At 37.2% G+C, this 18,920-nt stretch overlaps 1 long non-coding RNA gene across 1 annotated transcript; it reads left to right on the top strand.

The window, feature by feature from the left end:
* The first annotated feature begins 14,719 nt into the window (after window positions 1–14,719).
* On the top strand, window positions 14,720–17,420 carry LOC104093781 (uncharacterized). Its single transcript, XR_011409431.1, has 4 exons — window positions 14,720–14,791; window positions 15,071–15,189; window positions 15,460–15,761; window positions 16,026–17,420. It is a non-coding gene; the product is annotated as an uncharacterized lncRNA (long non-coding RNA).
* Window positions 17,421–18,920: the final 1,500 nt, after the last annotated feature.

Raw genomic sequence — 18,920 nt, 5'->3', positions numbered from 1 at the left:
CCATAAATACAACTATAAGAATTAATCTAATTAATGAAATCAAAGCTAAAGCAAGAAATTGAAAAATCGCCCTAAAATGTCTACCCGAAAACACGTCTCGGAATCGGGTAAAAGTCATAAAATATGAACACCCATTCACTCACGAGTTCACTCGTACCAAAATTTCTCAAATCCGATACCGAAATCTCGACCAAAATCCCAAAATTCGGCCTAAGAACTTTTTTCAAACTTTTCCCAATATTCCAACCCAAATCACTAATTTAATGATGAAATTAAAGACATAATCATGAGAATTAACCAAAACTAGGTAAGAATCACTTACCCCAAATAATCACGTGAAAATCCCTCCAAGAATCGCCAAATTCCGAGCTCTCAAGTCCAAATGGTGAAAAATGACATAAACCCTCGATTTTGAAGTTTTAAATCTGCCTAGGTGATTCCTTAATCGCGATCGCGGAAATAGCCTCGCGATCGCGAAGAACAACTTCGCTGCCCCAGAATTTAACCCTACGCGAACGCGGTTCACTAACCCTCAGGCTTACGCGATCGCATCCTCAAATTCGCGAACGCGAAGAAAAACTTAGCTGGCCTCTAAGATTGCCTTACGCGATCGCGAGACCTCCCTCACGAACGCGATGAAGAAAAAGTCTGCAACACCACACCAGAAAATCTGCTATCTTCCTTAAGTCCAAAATGGTCCGTTGAGCATCCGAAACACATCCGAGGCCGCCGGGACCTCAACCAAACATACCAATCAATCCCAAAATACCATACGAACTTAGTCGAGCCCACAAACCATATCAAACAATGCTAAAATCACGAATCGCTCTCCAATTCAAACTTAAAGAACTTGAAACTTTCAAATCCGGCAACTGATGCCGAAACCAACCAAATCACGTCCGATAGACCCCACATTTTGCACACAGGTCATGTTCAACCCTGCGGACCTATTCCAACTTTCGGAATCGGAATCTGACCCCGGTATCAAAATTCCACTACCGGTCCAAATCTCCAAAAAAATTTGACTTTCGTCATTTCAAGTCTAAATGTGGTATAGACCTCCAAAACACAATCCGAATATGCCCCTAAGTCCAAAATCACCTAACGGAGCTAACGGAACCGACAGAACTCTATTCCGGAGTTGCCTTCACATAATTCCGACTACGGTCCAAATCCTAAGGCTTAAGCCTCCATTTAGGGACTAAGTGTCCCAAAACAAACCAAAAACCAAAACGAAACCTCCTGTCAAGTCACAATAGCAGAAATAGATATGGGAGAAGTAGTTAATAGGGGATCGAGGCTATAACTCTCAAAACGACTAGCCGGGTGGTTACATACAATGACTGGTCTACATGTTTTCCAATAGGGCCGTAGCAGTATGCAACCATTTTGCCCACCCAAGCCTGAAGATATTGCTACCATATGCTATACAAGTGGTACTATGGGTACACTAAAGGTATCACTTATACTTCTTCAACTTCAGAATCTGCTAAATAGACCAATATCTCTAGGGGTTATTTCTCTTGCTAACAAGATTTTATCTGGCCCTCAATTTCTTATTTTCCTTGTAATATGGCCATTATTTTGTCAAATGGAGTCCATCTCACATAAGTATAAGCATCTTTGCAGAGTGTAGACTTTGTTGGCAATGTTCTTTAGGACCCAAAAATATTGCATTATATGGTGGACATCATTTGAACAAGTTGTATCTCTTCTTTTACACCTAAGAGGTCAAGACTTTTTTGCCTATAAAAGGGAAGGCCATTAGTTCATTTTATACACACCAACAAGACTTATCTTCAATTCTTGTTTCTTCCTTTCTTCCTTTATTAAGAGTGTTTTGTATGAGAGTTAGTGTTGGGAAGCACTTGTGTGAACCCTTTATTTGGAGTGATCTTGTGAGGTTATTCTCTTAGGGTGTTTGGGATTAATTAGAGTGTTTACTCTAATTTTGTACTCTCTTTTATACTCTTATTGTTATAGTAAATTGCTCCTCTCTGCTTGTGGACGTAGGTCACTTTGACCGAACCACGTTAAATTTGTATCTTCTTTATCTACTTTAATTGTCGTTGTTATCAACTTCAATTGTCTTTGCTATTGTCATTATACCGTTGTTTAGCTATATTCTGCACTACCCGGGTTCCCGATCCTAACAAAATGGTATCAGAGCCGGATCTAACCGGGTTAGTTTCAATAGCCAAAATGACTCTAACAAAGACCTATGTTGAGAAATTTGACCGAAGAGCAAACTTCGGAATGTGGCAATTAAAGATGGAAGTTATCCTAATTCAGGATGGCTTAGACTTGGCGTTGCAAGGAAAGGAGAAGAAGCCGAATGAAATAACGGATGAGGAGTTTGCCATCATAGACAAAAAGGCAAAAGCAGGTATTATTTTAAATCTCTCAAATGAGGTTTTACGTGAAGTTTCTGTAGAAACCACAGCTAAAGGCATGTGGGAAAAATTGAAAACCTTATATATGAAGAGGACGGTGAAAAATAGACTTTACCTGAAGCAGAAGCTTTATACAATTCGTATGGGTGAAGGTACCTCTATTCTCTCTCATCTTGACATATTTGATTCAATTCTTATGGATTTGAGTAATATAGATGCTGAAATTAAAGATGAGGATCAAGTTGTGTTACTGCTTTGTTCTCTACCCCCATCTTTTAAGCATATAAGAGATACTATGCTTTATGAAAAGGATAATATCTCTTATAAGGATATTAAATCTATCTTAAAATCAAAGGAACAGATAGATAGTGATATTACTGGGGAAGCTAGTGGAACTCAAGCGGAAGTTGGCTTGTTTGTTAGGGGCAACTCCGACTCTATATCCAGATACAATAATTTACAGTGTCGCTATTGTCATAAGAAAGGTCACATTATCTCCGAATGCTATAAGCTGAAAAATAAAGAAAAGCATAAGAAAAAGAAAATTGAGCACAAAAATACTGACACCGCCGAAGCTAGTGTAGCAACTGATGAGATTGAGAGAACTATATTTTTAGCAACTGAAACTAGTTTCAGATTAGACAATGAGTGAATTTTAGATTCTGGTTGTTCATATCATATGTGTCCTAGAAGGGACTTGTTTTCTACATATGATTCAGTTGCAGGTGGAGTTGTCCAATTGGGTAACAATGTTACTTGTAACGTTATTGGCAAAGGTACAATTCGGGTCAGAATGCATGATGATGTGGTGAGAACTCTCACCGATGTTAGATATGTTCCTCAGTTGAAGAAAAATCTCATATCTTTGGGCACTTTAGAATCCCTTGGGTGCAAATTCACTGGTGAAGGTGGAGTTCTGAAAATTTTTCAAGGTGCTCGTGTGATCATGAAAGCACACAGATCTGGTTCGTTGTATACTTTATTGGGCTCCACTGTTATAGGCCCTACTACAATTTCGGTATCAGACAACTTGTCTGATTTTGATGGCATTAAATTTTGACATATGCCCATTGGGGCTTTTGCGGAGAAGGTGGAGCAAATTTACTATATCATCCAAAATTAGGCCAAGGTGGAGGTTTGTAATATGGCCATTATTTTGTCAAATGAAGTTCATCTCACATAAGCATAAGCATCTTTGCAAAGTATAGACTTTGTTGGCAATAATCTTTAGGACCCAAAAATATTGCATTATGTGGTGGACATCATTTGCACAAGTTGTATCTCTTCTTTTACACCTAAGAGGTCAAGACTTTTTTGCCTATAAAAGGGAAGGCCATTAGTTCATTTTATACACACCAACAAGGCTTGTCTTCAATTCTTGTTTCTTCCTTTCTTCCTTTATTAAGAGTGTTTTGTATGAGAGTTAGTGTTGGGAAGCACTTGTGTGAACCATTTCTTTGGAGTGATCTTGTGAGATTATTCTCTTAGGGTGTTTGGATTAATTAGAGTGTTTACTCTAATTTTGTACTCTTATTGTTATAGTAAATTGCTCCTCTCCGCTTGTGGACGTAGGTCACTTTGACCGAACCACGTTAAATTTGTGTCTTCTTTATCTACTTTAATTGTCGTTGTTATCAACTTCAATTGTCTTTGTTATTGTCATTATACAGTTGTTTGGTTATATTCCGCACTACCCGGGTTCCCGATCCTACCATTCCTTTTTCTTTTCCCCTCTTGAAAGGGTGTCGTACTATCCCATGCGAACCTGATAGCAAGTGTTGCAGGCATGACCCTTTCCATCAAGTTTTATCCTTCTGACATGTGAGTTTGGCCTAAATATTTTTGTGTTATGTGATGTGTATTTGATTTGATCCTGATTTAGTACTTATGTGAATATTCTTACAGAAACACATCCTATCTTCCTCTGGCGCACATCTATGAACGTGCCAACCAAATTACATCGGCATATTATGGTGTCGTTGTTGGCTTCTTCCAGGGGGTATGCCAGTTAATTGGATATTATGTACTTATTTAGTGTTTGCTTCTTGGTGTGGCCTTGTTTCTTAGACCTTTGACCCTGTATTCATGATCAGCAAGCAAATTGGGTTTATTAGAAGTGGCTTATTTCATTCACATGTAGCACTTTTTCAAACGCTCTGTAGAGAAAAAATGTGGTGCGTTTGGAATCTTTGTTTAGCTCTACACTAATTCAGTTTATGAACTATTAACACTAAAAGGGCTCTTACAGACAGCATCTGTTTTGCAAAGCATTACTTACCATTATCATTTATACTCTACAGGACAATCTGAAATTGATGGATGATTTGGCGACACTTAGACCTACAATATTTAGCAGTGTTCCTCATCTGTACAACAGGATATATGCTGGGTAATGTTTATGTGATGTGCTAAATAGTGTTTATCTTTTAGGCGGGTGCCTTAGATTTTGCCAATCTAATTTTGCCGATCTACTCATTATAGGATCACAAATGCTGTACAAAATTCTGGTGTACTGAAGCAGAGACTGTTCAATGCTGCAAACAACTCCAAGAAGCAAGCTGTCATGAATGGTAAGTTGTCTAAAACTTTTTGTCGTGCTCCTTAGGTTGCTTTAGATGATTGCGACGGACGCTCATCTAGAAAAGATAATTGTACAATACCCATCTGGGATTTGCAAAAAATACTTTTGCTTGCTTTTGTGGCTCATCTTCATAAACTTATGTCTCTTTTATATTCAAATGTCATATTTTCAGGTTGAAAGCCATCACCAATGTGGGATAGATTGGTATTCAACAAAATAAAGGAAAAACTAGGGGAGCGTGTCACGACACCAAATTTCCCTCCGTAGGATGTCGTGATAGCACCTAGTCTTAGGAACTAGGTAAGCCTAACACTTACTCAATTAGTGGTAACTTGATGTGTGGCTATAATTCCATAAATTCGTACATTATGTGCCTTGCATTTTACATGCTTTAATGATAAATTACACTTTATTTGTGCATAATAGAGTCTATTTTATGTGTAGGTGAATTGGAGATGAAAGTAGAGCAAAATGGATACTTAAACGTTGAAAATGTGCTCGAGAACAGTGAAAAGGAGAGACCTGGCGAGGCCAGCCAAAGGCCAGGCTGGACCAGGCTTTAGCCTGGCGAGGCCAGCCTAAGGCAAGGCTGGACCAGGCTTTAGCCTAGCGAGGCCAGCTAAATTTCAGGCGTTAGGCTGGCGACGCCAGGCCTGAGGCCAAGTCCAATGCGACTTTTGAAGACTTAATTCGTTCCGGATTTGACTAAGACTCGGCCCACATGTTTAGAGTTTCTTCTACACATATAAATAGACCTAAAAACACCACTTGAAGGTTTTTTTTCAGCAGCCACGTTTTTGGGCATCTAGAGGCAAGGAGAGCTAGTGGAATCACCGCTTGGGAGTTAGAATTATCTATTTCTATATCTTTTCATATTTACTCTGTATTTTAATTATGCAAAATATTTGGGATATTGTCACTGAGTATGAGTAGCTAAATTCCTAATCTAGGGTTTTGATGGAACCTATTGAAGGATGATTTTCTTGTTACGTTAATATAGATTTGCCGTAGTATTTTCTCTATTTGTTCAACTATATTATTCTTGTAGTTGATTGAAGGTCCCTCAATTAGCTGTGCCTATTTAGTATGTATTACTCGGGAGAGAGTGCATATTTAGGTAGTTGTTGAACAACATCACTCCTAAACGTATATGAGGGATCAATACGGAGGTTTAAAGGTGGGTTTAGGGATAACAAAATCTTGGTGCGATCTGAGTGAGCTGTGCTTAATGCTAGCTAACGTAATTCGGGAGAATATGTCTAGTAAATTGTGGTGATTACTCAGGAGAGAGTTACGACAGTTAGAGTGCTCATGAGCGGTAGAGAAGACTTAGGCAAATTTATAGGAAACATAGCGGAAAGGATTCCGACAATTGGGAAAATCATAACTCTAGACCTCCTTAGTCTTGTCTAGAATTTTATCCATGTTAGTTGATAATTTTACTGCTTTGTAATATTTGCTAGTTAATTAGTAAAAATAAATATCAAATCTTTATAACTAGAAAATTACTTGAACTTGTGTTTCTTTGCAATATTAAACAGTTGTAGCTAAGCCTTAGTTCTCTGTGAGATTTGACTCTGGACTTGTAAAACGGATTATATTTGCAACGACCGCTTAGTCTTTTTTATAAGGCATAGTTGGGCGTAATCAAATTTTGGCGTTGTTGCCGGGGAACTAACAGTGTAGCTGTAGGTGTATATATTGCTAGGTTGCAAGTTTAAACTTTTATTTTGTTTTCTTGTATTTGATTTTTTTTTTTTTTTTTACTTGTTGATTTTAGAAACATGGCATCTTGGAATTATGATAGTTTAGATGTTGGTAATTCTACTTTTGATCCTCCTTATGCATATTGTGGAGGAAACCACCCATGGCAAAATTATCAAAATATTCCTGAGAGCGAGTTATGTGCACCAACTCAATCTTATGTGTGGAATGTGTGTGATATGTGTGGTGGTCAAAATGGTCACTTTCATGGTTGTGCTTATATGTCTTATCCTCCTCCAACCCCTTACTTTGATGGTTCTACATTTTCATGTGAAGTGAATAAGAACAAAGAATCTTGGGAAGCTGACCTGAAGGAGATCAAAGATATGTTAAAGGGCCTCATGGAACAATATGATGAGAAATTACTGCAGATACAAAGGCAAGAGGCAACTATTCACAACTTGGAGGTTCAAGCTAATAAACTAATTGAACCTTGTAAAGTGCAACAAGCTTACATTGTGGATAATAGCCAAGAAGAGCATGAATGGGCTGCAGAAATTGCCATTATAATGGAGGAGTTGAGAGTAGAATTTGACCAAACCAACCAATTAGAATTTGATGATGCCGATGTTGTAGAAGAGATATTAGAGTCAAGCAAGAACATTGATGATACATATTTAGTTGACTCTAGTGTCATTAGTTTTGAGGATGTAGACAGTCCCAATGTTCATGTAGTTGAATGCATTGGTCCACACTCCAAGCATTTTTCCACATTGTGTTTGGATGATGATATAGAAATAGAGTCATCCGAGCCACTTGAGGAGTCAAGGAATGAGGAACAAGGCGCCTACATTCTGAAATGCTTCTTGCCAGAAAGTCGGGAATACACATCTCATCTAAAGGCCAAGAAGTGCAGAATACTACATTGTTTTATTGGGCCAGTCAGATTCATTTCACCACTCCAGGAGCATGATCATAGAGCAGAATCAAAACTTGGGGTCCAATTTATATGTTCAAAGTGGAGGCAGAAAGTGATTCGTGTCGTGCCGCGACGTTAAATCAAGCGCTTGTTGGGAGAAAACCCAGCTTTACTGCTTTATTTTACTTTTTATTTATTATTTTTGTAGTGTCGATTTTTTCTTTTCTAGGAGTATGGAAAGCAAAGCTATTGGAAGGATGCAACAGCAAACCAGATGGTTGGAACTAAGTGTGAGGTACCCGCACGAAGGACCAAGCCTGGGAGAAGTCTGAGTACCCCATGAGTTGCTAGTGCTTCGGCCTTTGACCTACCATGGAGTCTCTTTTACCCTCTGGGGTGAGGAGATTGTCTAGGGACTTTCTATGCAATTTTAATTATGTTAGTTTAATTGAATTTTTTTCTTAGAGAACAGAAATAGAAAAGATTGGACTTTTCCTGACGATGGATCTATTAGACAATTTTCTTGAGGGATTTAAGTCAAAAGGAAAAAGACAAAAAGATTTTCTTTTGTTAGGTAGTGTAGCAATTCCCCCTTTGTTTTTCTTTGTACCTCGGTTCTTTTCCAAGGGTTTTGTTTGAACCGGGTGTAGTTAGTTTTATTTGTTTTTAGGAATAGGAACCATTGTGCCATGAATTGAATTGAAGCAATATCTCTTAGCTTTGTTATGCCTTGAGAATAGTTAGTACTATTGTTGTGACGCTTAGGCTCGGGTTTTGACTCTCGCATAAGTACCTTAAATTGTAGATTCCTAATTTGCTTAACTGCTTTGACTGGAATGTCGCGATGAAACCAATCTTGAGTGAGTTATGTGCCTTGTATGTGTGAGGTTTTGTATGTATTCTATGCATTGCATTTGATGTCTAGAACTTGCCCCGTGTGTTTGCAAAGCGAAATAGTAGTATTATTCAGTCTAGGAAGTGATATAGGCATTTTTTTGTTAAGCTAGATATATAAAGTTTACCCACCTAAATGTTATGTACCGTAGTTAACCCCGTTGAGCCTATATTCTTGTTTCTTTGGTAACCACATTACAAGTCGTACCCCTTTGTTTTAATCGACCATATATTTGAACCTTTTCACCTCTCATGAGCACTTGAATTGTTATGAACTTTGTAAAAGTTAAAGTGTGGTGTGGTTGGTTAGGCTTTGGTGTGAAACTAATGAAATAAGGAGAACGGTGCACTGTTTTGAAAAAGTAAGAGCCACTTGAATTGAAAAAGAAAGAAACGAAAAATTAGTTGTATTGCTGTGAAAAATATCCCTTGATAGTGGTGACTCTTGATGTAATTGTATGTACGAAACTATGAAATTATAGCCACATATCAATACCCCACACTTAAACATTGTTCGTCCTCGAGCAATCAAACTACACTTATTGATACGGCCTTATTAAGCAATTCTCCTAACTCATTACACCAAGAATTTTTGAAATAGTTTAAGCACACAAGTGTGACATCCTCGCCTCAAGATTCGACTCACAAATACCATGCCTTATTCACAATTCACTTACTTACTCTGACATGGATTTCAACAACATTACCTTTTCTTTATGAATCATGTGCCCTCACCCAATCAAAGATATTAGTTCCACACACAATAAATTTTAAGACCGTAGGAACTCAAGATAGGAAGAATTCAGTCGCTCTCAGAAATAACATTCATATGCTACAAAAGATGCACCATAGGCTTGCCCGTAGTATAATACTCTACTATTCAAGTTCATTCAGTCTAAGATCAAGTAAGACTTTCATTGGTTGTAATGTAGGCTGCGGGTCGGGTAGGATACATTTGGATATGAGTGACTACACCTCCCTTAAGCACTTTAATACATATACTTTAACACACATCCCATACTTATGTCAAACCATAACTCCACCTTCACCTCAATATATATTAACTCTAATGATAAATTATACTTTATTTGTGCATAATGGAGTCTATTTTATGTGTAGGTGAATTGGAGATGAAAGTAGAGCAAAATGGATACTCAAACGTTGAAAGTGTGCTTGAGAACAGTGAAAAGGAGAGACCTGGCGAGGCCAGCCAAAGGCCAGGCTGGACCAGGCTTTAGCCTGGCGAGGCTAGCCTAAGGCCAGGCTGGACCAGGCTTTAGCCTGGAGAGGCCAGCCTAAGGCCAGGCGTTAGGCTGGCGACGCCAGGCCTGAGGCCAAGTCCAATCCGACTTTTGAAGACTTAATTCGTTCCGGGTTTGACTAAGACTCGGCCCACACGTTAAGGGTTTATTCTACACATATAAATAGACCTAAAAACAACACTTGGAGGGTTTTTTTCAGCAGCCACATTTTTGGGCAGCTAGAGGCAAGGAGAGCTAGTGGAATCACCTCTTTGGAGTTAGAGTCATCTATTTCTATATCTTTTCATCTTTACTCTGTATTTTAATTATGCAAAATATTTGGGATATTGTCACTGAGTATGAGTAGCTAAATTCCTAATCTAGGGTTTTGATGGAACCTATTGAAGGATGATTTTCTTGTTACGTTAATATAGATTTGCCGTAGTATTTTCTCTATTTGTTCAACTATATTATTCTTGTGGTTGATTGAAAGGCCCTCAATTAGCTATACCTATTTAGTATGTATTACTCGGTAGAGAGTGCATATTTAGGTATTTGTTGAACAACATCACTCCTAAACTTATACGAGGGATCAATACGGATGTTTAAAGGTGGGTTTAGGGATAACGAAACCTTGGTGCGATCTGAGTGAGTTGTGCTTAATGCTAGCTAATGTAATTCGGGAGAATATGTCTAGTAAATTGTGGTAATTACTCAGGAGAGAGTTACGACAGTTAGAGTGCTCATGAGCGGTATAGAAGACTTAGGCAAATTTATAGGAAACGTAGCGGAAAGGATTCCGACAATTAGAAAAATCATAACTCTAGACCTCCTTAGTCTTGTCTAGAATTTTATCCATGTTAGTTGATAATTTTACTGCTTTGTAATATTTGCTAGTTAATTAGTAAAAATAAAAATTAAATCTTTATAACTAGAAAATTACTTGAACTTGTGTTTCTTTTCAATATTAAACAGTTGTAGCTAAGCCTTAGTTCTCTGTGGGATTCGACTCCGGACTTGTAAACCGGATTATATTTGCAACGACCGCTTAGTCCTTTTTATAAGGCATAGTTGGGCGTGATTATAACTCAACTAAAAAAATTTAAATATGAAATAGAAATTTCCTACAATCCCAAAATCGGTAATACAAGTCATAAGCTCTACAGAGTTCACTAGCAAAATTTCTAAATATAACTGTTCCAGAATAGAATCAACAGTGCAGAAAAATATCAGAAGGTGACCGCGAAGCATGCGAACGCGACAGCAGGTATACCTTGAGTCTCCACAACAATGCTCGATCAACTAACAAGAATATCAATAACTCTGGGATACCTGGATCTGCATAAAAAGATGTGCAGAAGTGTAGTATGAGTATACCACAGCGGTACCTAGTAAGTATCAAGTCTAATCTCAGTAGAGTAGTGACGAGGCCAGGTCAAGACACCTACCAAACATGTAAAGTTGTACAATACGTTACATGAAGCTAACAAGGAAGGAGTATCAATGTAAGGCCAATAATAGAAGAATTTCCAATACAAATCAACAATGAAAATAATAAGAGCACGGATGGCATCGAGCAAACAATCAAGCAATTGAGCAACAACACAGTCAGAGTACAAATATAATATAAAAAAGGCACGGCATCACCCTTCATGCTTTTACTCTCGTCCTTACCATGAAATGATGAATAATTTAAACACAATTAGACGCAATTCCAACTTGAACATAGTAAAGCGTCAAATGAGTTATTAAGCCAATTTAGGATTTAAATAAGGTAAAATAGTGGAGGTTGTGCAAATAGAATATCAATTGAGTTTGGTTTAAAAATATATGAGATCCAATATAATATTGTATTTATACAAATTAAGATATTCAATCAAATTTTTAACGAGATAAATATGAAATTTATTAAAGTAAACGTAATAACAATTTTACACATAAATTACAAGACAATAAGATAATGAGGAAGTTGAGGTATCAATTAGAATAAAAATATAATCCCCATTTAAATTAGTAGATCTTCGAATAAGATATGAGTTTTATTTTTTGAAAGACACACAAGTGGAACAACTTGAAAATTCTTTCATTTATATCTGCTAAATTTTCAGCAACTTAACATATCGCATAGAATACATGACTCACACAAGAAGTCCATATTATTCCAGTTTTAATATATTGACGGTTCATTAATTATGTTCAAAATATAACGAAGTGATTTAAGAAACCACAATAACCGTCCTAGCATGGAATGCATCATGAGAATCACAATCGGAATTAACCTTAATATCACAATAATTTCATATTTGTTCATTTGTTACGACGTGCAACCTGATCCATCAATATAAACTTAAAATAAATTTCGTTGTGGCGTGCAACCCGATCCCACAATATAATCTTTCAAATAAATTTCGTTCCGGCGTCCAACCCGATCTAACAATATAATCTTTAAAATAAATTCTGTTGAGGCGTGCAACCCGATCCAACAATATAATCGTTCAATTAAATTCCATTGCGGCATGCAACCCGATCTAACAATATAATCGTTCAATTAAATTCTGTTGCGGCGTACAACCCGGTCCAACAATATAATCTTTCAATTAAATTCCATTGCGGCGTGCAACCCGATCCAACAATATAATCTTTCAATTAAATTCCGTTGCGGCATGCAACTCGATCCAATAATATAAATCATATCTGTTGCGGCAAACAACCCGATCCTCAAGCAACACAAATTAAGCAATCAATTTACAACCAACTATGGTATACCACAAAATCAAAAGGAATAACGAGGCTACACAAAGAAGTCACAACTAATGAAAAAGGCTACACGATAGCTCACGAAATCAAATAGCAAGGAAGTGACAATCCATAAGCCAAGGCATAATTTATGAGTATCAATTGACAATTAAGGCATGTAGCAAGTAAAGCATGAATTCAACGAGTGGTTACAATCAACAATTGGCATATAAGGTATTAATCTTGACAACAAAGATAGAACATGTGCTAACAATTTCAAGTAAAGCACGTACAAACAATTCAAACACAAAAGATGTAGTCATGAAACGATAGTTACAATTAGTTACATGAAGGGAGCCTAACAGTCCAATCCGGTCAAACACCAAATACCTCGCGTACACAACTTTCACATAACACGAATGATATAATCATCTCAAATCCTAAGAGGTGGTTTCCCCCACACGAAGTTAGACAAGACACTTACCTTAATGAAGTTAGGCCGATATTCTAAAATAGCCTTCTTGTCCGAAATGACCCTCGGACGGCTCCGATCTAGTCAAAATATTTTTATAAAATAATTACAATGCATAGAAAATAATTTCGGATAATAATATGTCAATTTTCAATTTTTATCCTAAAAGTCAGCCCCGGGACCCGCATCTCGAAACCCAACAAAAATTGACGAAATCCGAATGCCCATTCCGATACGAGTTCAACCATACCAATTTTATCAAATTCCGATAACAAATCGACCTCTAAATCCTCAATTTAATGTATAGAAAATTTCTACCATTTTCAACCCAATTCACTAATTTCATGATAAAAACAACAATAGATTCATGTATTTTAACCAAAATCGAGTTAGGAATTATTACCCCAATGTTTTCCTTGAAAAACTCTCGAAAAATCGCCTCACCCGAGCTTTCTTCGTCCAAAAATGGAAGAATGAGACAAAGTCTCATTTGTTGACTTTGTTGTGCTGCCCAGGGGTTTTTTCTTCGCGTTCGCGACCCTCCCCTCGCGTTCGCGATGAACAAATTCTTTAACATCCATTTCCAAACTCTTCTCAGACAATCTCTAGTATAATGGTCATAACTTTCTGTACAAAATTCCAAATTATAAATGGTTTAAACTTTTGGAAACTAGACATCAAGAGCTACAACTTTTATGTTTTTCTCATCTCCTAATTCCTTATAGATTTCGAGATATAAGCTTCCAAAGTCATCATTGTGCAACAGCAATTTCTTCTTCGCGATTTCCAAACTCTTCCTAGACAGCCTGTAGTTTATCCATCATAACTTTTTGTACACAACTCTAAATGCTAAACGGTTTGATATACTAAAAAATAAAAACAAAGGGCTACAACTTTTATTTTTGAATCATCTCCAAATTCCTTATAGATTGCAAGATATAAGCTTCCGAAATCGGGTGACGGACAGTAGGAATTCCTTCTTCGCGAACGCGAGAGTCTCTTCGCGAACGCAAAGAAAAAAATTCCAAAAGCTAAATCCTTCTTCGCGAACACGATAGGCACCTCGCAAACGCGAAGAACAACACCAGACATCAGAAAACCAGCATCCAAAGTAGCCCAAAATGATCCGATAATACCTGAAACACACTCGAGGCCCCCCGGGACCCCAACCAAATATACCAACAAGTCCTAAAACACGATACGAACTTAGTCGAGGCCCCAATTCACAAACATCAAAAGTACGAATCGCACCTCGAATCAAACTTATGAGTTTATGAAATTTTTAAATTCTATAACTTGTGCCGAAACATATCAAATCAATCCGAAATGACCCCAAATTTTGCACACGGGTCCTAAATGACATAATGGAACTGTTTCATTTTCCGGAATCAGATTTTGACCCCGATATCAGTAAAGTCAACTCCCGGTCAAACTTTCTAAAAATCCTCCATTTTTCAACTTTCGCCAAAATGCATCAAATTGTCCTACGGACTTCCAAATCCAAATCCGGACATACTCCTAAGTCCTAAATCACCATACAAAACTATTGACATCATCAAAATCCTATTCCGGAGTCGTTTTCTCAAAAGTCAAACTCCGGTCAACTCTTTTCATTTAAGCTTCAAAAATAAAAATTGTTCTTTAAATTTAATCATGAATCATCCGAAAATCAAATTCGACCACACACGCAAGTCATAATACATATCACAAAGCTGCCCGAGACCTTAAGTCGATGAACGAGATGTTAATTCACAAAATGACAAGCCGGGTCGTTACAGAGGGGAGGCGAGTTCATCTTATGACCTCAGGTGTTTCACCATTGTCGCTTGATGTGATGGAGTTCTTGAGAGTGTAAGTTGACAATTATTGTTGCTCTAAAGTACTGGAAGATTTTATTCTATCATTGTGAGAATGTACGGGAGAAAAATTTATTTATTAACAATGATACAATGAGCCCTATATATATTACCTATGGGATTATGACATATTCTACTCCTACTACATATGGGACTAGGACATATTCTACCCCTACTACATAAAGGACAATGACTATTTACATATAACTATGTGACAATCATATTGTGACTCTTGTTGGTGCTGAGGACTATCTGAACAAATTCCTTCTTGCAGATGTTTTGGTTGTCTAGTAATTGAAGGGTATGGCATGACTGAGACTTCGTGTATCGTAAGCTCAATGGACGACAGTGATATCTTAACTGGTCATGTTGGTTCACCAAATCCCGCGTGTGGTAAGGTTTTAATTAATGATAGCAGATAAACATCTTTGTAGTCAAGAGTCGTGTCACTTAATTTGCTCTTCCTTCCATATTCTTCCCCTTCTTGAGCTAAATTTTAGGATTGTGGCATAGAAAAGGTTTTTAGGCATAGAAACGGTTTTCCCCTTCCATATTACTCTCCTTCCTTCCTCTATTACTTTTTGCAGCGCTAGAGTTAATCTAAGGGTTACTAAAGAAAAATTGTAAATGACTTCAATTTTTCTCTGACACTGCTATTTTCAGAGGTAAAGCTCGTGGATCTTCCAGAAATGAGTTACACATCAGAAGATCAGCCTCGTCCTCGTGGAGAGATTTGTGTTAGAGGCCCTATTATTTTTTAAGGCTATTACAAAGATGAAGTGCAGACGTACTTACCTTTTGCACATTGATATCTCATTTTTCTTTTTGTGATTGAGACAAGTTTCTCCGAGATAATTTGCCTGACATAGTAGTTAAAAAGAGGGAGGTAATTGATGAGACGGTTGGCTGCATACTGGTGATATTGGATTATGGTTACCTGGAAGCAGCTAGAAGATTATTGACAGGTAGAATCTATTTGATATGATTAGGAAAGACAAATTCATTTTGAGTTACAAAACAACACTTATCCACCCGGCCCCTATATTTGTGGGCGACTAGGTGGTCGGAAGGAGCTTTTGTCAACCCCTTCCATTCCATCAATTTAATTTTATAATAGGTTACATGGTTTTCAAAATTTATTTGCCTCTTGTGATATTACACACATCTATCATGTTGTGCCTTGCTTGTCACTAATGGTAGTCTGATCTCTGAATGCTCATTATGAATAGGAAGAAGAATATCTTCAAGTTGGCACAGGGGCTCCTGAGAAAACTGAGAATGTTTATGCTAAATGAAAATTGATTGCAAAGTGTTTTGTTTATGGTAAGTAGATAAAGAACTTTTCTCTTACGGATTCACTAAATGGTGTCTCCTTTGCTCACTGCTGCAACATTGCAGGTGATAGCTTTAATTCCTCTTTAGTAACAGTAGTTTGTGTAGAGCCAGATGTCTTTAAGAAACGGGCATCATCTGAGGGAATCAAGGTAGCTTCTAATCTTCAACATTTAGCCAATGTATTTATATTTTGCCAAATGCTTCACTTAAAGCAACTTGTGTCGAGGTCATCATTTAGATTTCTAACCATCATATTTTGAGCGTCTAATTATTAACTCTGCACAGAGCACATGAGCTGTGCTTATATTCACACAGGTAGCAAATTACAACTTGCTTCTAGAGCTTCCCATAAAATATACTCGTAATTAAATGTTTGGCCAACTTTTTATTCTGATTATGGCTTATTTTGATATATTCCTGAATGATTTTCCCTTGATCAAGTGAATCCACGAAATTGACACTTGGCTTGCTAAGCACAATAAATATCTAGTCACCTTATCAGTTATCACATAAAACCGTCTAAAGCAAGTTTGTCAAGGAAATCACTGGACTGGAGAATATTGAGCTAAGTCACACCTATAAACTTGAAATCTGGTATTTTTATCCATTGTTTGGAAACCTGCTCATCCCGTGCAGCCATAATAGCCAACTGCACAATGCAGGGGTAGGGAACAAAAATACTATGAGCGGCCGATAGCTACCAAATTCAGCAGTTAAAACTGAATGTATTAAGTGATATGAAAAGCACTGCACCTCATTAAGATCATATTGGCATACTTTCCCAAAAAATAAAGAGCAGGCTCCATTGAAGACGAGAGTGAGGTACAACAAGCTCATTTCTGTCCATTGCCCTTCTCATGGAGCCGTACGTGGACGTTACCTTAGATATGTGTGGAAATGGAATCACAAGTTTGCTTATTACATGAGCTGTTACTTTAAATTAGGCATTAGATATGTTCAATGAAAGAACTACAAGATTACTTAATACATTAAGTGCCACTTATAATGATTACGGATTTAAATGGAACCAATTTGACTTGTCATTGGAAATGGCCAATCATTAAATATTTTATATTGCTGCAAAACCAAAATGGTGTGCGATTAAAATTGAGAGTGCTTCTACTTAAGTTCCTAGTAGATATAAGATTTGCATACTTTGGCTTGACATTCTCGGAAAACTTTGAAATGACGGCTCAAGGAGAATTAACCATACAGTCTGAACTGATCGAGACTGGAACTGGAGAAAGAGATAGGAATGCAACATGTCCCAGCAAACTGTAAACTCAAAATTCAAAAGGAATGATCAGTTATTAACAGTTTTGGACAATTATATAGGTTTATTTTCATAATTTTTTTATAAATAAGATGTTATAATTTATCACGACCCCAATTTTCCCTCCGAAAGATGTCGTGATGGCACCTAGTCTCTACGACTAGGTAAGACTAACAAATAATGATAACCGAATAAATATAAATTAACAAGTTACTGAAAACAACCGAATAATAGATAAAAATCTTTCGAAAACAGAATCTCACAATACACACCCCAAAATTGGTGAAACTGAATCATAAGCTCTACAAAATACACTAGAGTACTACTACATCACAGTCCAAAAGAAAATGCAACAGGAAGTAAAACAGGGAAGGTGACTCTGAGGCATGCGGACGTGGAGCAGGTATACAACAATCCTCTAACGACTGGCACGGGCAGACGTACTTGGATCTGCACAAAAAGATATGCAGAAGCGTAGTATGAGTATACCACAACGGTACCCAGTAAGTATCGAGTCTAACCTCGGTAGAGCAGTGACGAGGCCAGATCAAGACACCTACTAGGATATAAGATAGACAGTATGAAATTGTAATACGGATATGTAATGAAAAGTGAAGAAACAACTAATACGGAAAGATAATAGCACGAGCTGGTACCGGAAACCAACAATAGAAATAACACAAAAAGAAACAACTAAAGTGCTACAATGATCATGTACGGACAACAACTGCTAGAACAAAAAAGGAATGACACAACAAGATATATTTTCCACCAAAAACACCTTGCAACATGAAACGAATAGCAAGAATCACAACGAGGTACCGCCTCGTGTATAATCAAATCAAAACCGAGGTACCGCCTCTTATAATCAAGAATCACAAACGAGATACCGCCTCGTATTCACTTTTCTCAATTTCAATCACAATCTTTCCGTATACCGCCGCGTGAGCCTTACATTTGAAAATAGGTTTTGAAAACAGTTTTTCCGAAATAGCTACACGCATTTTAGCCCACCTTATGACATCGCGTGGCTTCACTTAGTTTCCTTACAAGCAACACGCACATAAGTCCCACCTTATACCGCCGGAATTAGGAAAATGGCAACAAATATTCTTCAGTTTGCTTCAAAGCTTGCGCTAGGAATACCCAAAATGTCATTAAAATTATTTATTTGTCAGTTTATTCTATAAGTTTGCTTAAGCAAAATTATTTTTCTGTTTGTAAAAATAGAAGTAAGAAAAAGAGTACAAATTACAAAGGATAGAAAATTTCTGACGTGACACTGACATGGTGCATGACCTGGCGCGCATGAAAAACACCACATATTGTGAGACAGGTATTCGTGTTTCAGGTGGTGAAATAATTCATTCCAAATATGTTTAGGGAGGTAAAAGAACACCTGTTTAGTTTAAGTGTTCGAACCTATTTTTTAGACAAGTTTAATGGAGTCTTTATGTATTTTGCCAAACAAAAGCTTTCACATTGTTTTTTCTTCCAATTGCTTTCGGTTTATAAA

The sequence above is a fragment of the Nicotiana tomentosiformis genome, chromosome 1, assembly GCF_000390325.3.
Source record: "Nicotiana tomentosiformis chromosome 1, ASM39032v3, whole genome shotgun sequence".
NCBI lineage: Eukaryota > Viridiplantae > Streptophyta > Magnoliopsida > Solanales > Solanaceae > Nicotiana > Nicotiana tomentosiformis.
The sequence above is the reverse complement of the archived record's forward strand: the minus strand, read 5'-3'. Positions and strand labels throughout refer to the sequence as shown.